Source organism: Pterocles gutturalis, unplaced genomic scaffold, assembly GCF_000699245.1.
Source record: "Pterocles gutturalis isolate BGI_N339 unplaced genomic scaffold, ASM69924v1 scaffold19455, whole genome shotgun sequence".
NCBI classification, from domain to species: Eukaryota; Metazoa; Chordata; class Aves; order Pterocliformes; family Pteroclidae; genus Pterocles; species Pterocles gutturalis.
In genome coordinates, this window is record NW_010143899.1 from 6,288 (window position 1) to 6,571 (window position 284).

Below are 284 nucleotides of genomic sequence, written 5' to 3' on the forward strand. Positions count from 1 at the left end.
GGGGCGACGCGATGTTTCGGTGCTGCTCCCCACCAGCCGCTGCGGGGAATGGATGAGCTGGAGAAGCAGCGCGAGAGAGGAGGGAAGGTTTTTGCAATGTTCAATTTAACATTTTATGTTTTTTTTTTTTAATTAAGAAAAAAAAGCTCCTTCTCCTTCCCCAAGATCCCACATCCGCACTCCTCACTAACCCGCCTGCAAAGCGCCCTTGCTCCGGCGGTGCCGGCTCTCGCAGAGCTTTGCAGCTCTTTCTGAACAGCAAAAGCTGATTTTTTTTTTTTCAC